Raw genomic sequence first — 1,400 nt, 5'->3', positions numbered from 1 at the left:
GGACGGCGGCGGGACCCGGGCCCTGCTGCCCGCTGAAGGCAGGATGCGTTTTTCCGTAACGCCCATCCTGGCTTTCATCTCTGAGGAGCTCCTAACGGGGTCCAAATAATCACGCTCGTTCTCGACTGACCTCCCTAAAACTGGTGACGCGGTCACGGGCACTCCGGGCAGGCAGCCTGAGAAACACCCAGGCGACCTGTGGCACCCTGGCTCACCCACATTAGGCCTCAAGATACATCCAAAGTCTCTGGCTTCCGCCCCAACTAGACAGGGATCTTAGAAATATTCCTTTGGCATCAAAAACGCTGAGATTCTTAGCGGTGAGTGAGGGGTCAGCCTGTCTGGCATTTCTAAACCCAGTTCCTCCGGCTCGCGCTGGGCGAAGAGGATGTAAAAACGGTCAGTCCGCTCTCCGGTTTCATCGGCCACTACAAACTTCCCACGATGCCGATGGCTTTGCTAAACACCAGGGAACACGCAAGAAACGTCATCCACACTTTGTAGAATGGATGGCAGACATTCTCAGTAACGTTAAATGATAGTGTCCTTAAAGCACCTAGTATAGTGCCACACGAGGCACACGGGAAATGGGAAAAAGCACGAACATCAAGTTTGAAACGATGGTTTTCTCTTGAGAACTCAAGTGTATGAGATCGAACTTACCGTAACCAAGCAATCTCCATATATCATACAGAAATATCGATTAAGATTTCAAAGCACCGCACGTTTTGCAACCTAAAGATACCTGACCTAGAAAAATACATTCTGCAAATCAAAGCCTTATTTTTTTCCTTTGTTTTCCCCCGCATGGAAATTGTTGAAGTCACTTGTTTTAAAGACATGTTGTGTGTAAGTAACATCTTTGTTTTGGGACGAAGCATTATTATTCCTTTAAGAGATGTAATTTTAAATTTTCTCACGGCAAATGCTATTTTTAAAAATTTGAGAGGTATTATGTTTAATTTGAAACGGTGGTTGCGGAAGAATTTTCACGTTATCTTTGTTACTCTCACCATTTAATAAGATGTGCGATTTACCAACATGCCTAGAACCAAGTGTGCGGTCTTGGACCAGAGACGTCATCTACAAATGCACCGAAACCTTTCCTTCTTCCTCATCTGTCACTTTTCATCAAGTCTCCCCTGTATAATTTAAACGCTAGATTACAATGATTTGTCGAAGATCTAATATATCTGATTACGGTTTTAGTTTTACTTTTGCCATGGTTCCAAAAATAACGAAATCGAGCAAGGAAATTTTACCTTGAGAATACTATGCTTTAAAAATTACATTAAAGTTACATTAATAATATTTCAACGAACGGTATCCTTTAAAATTTTTTCAGTGTTGATTATAGTATCTAACTTAAAACGTATAATATGTTTTACGTGTCTATTTCC

This window comes from Pteropus vampyrus, unplaced genomic scaffold, assembly GCF_000151845.1.
Source record: "Pteropus vampyrus isolate Shadow unplaced genomic scaffold, Pvam_2.0 Scaffold564, whole genome shotgun sequence".
Lineage (NCBI taxonomy): Eukaryota > Metazoa > Chordata > Mammalia > Chiroptera > Pteropodidae > Pteropus > Pteropus vampyrus.
This window is presented reverse-complemented; position numbering follows the sequence as displayed.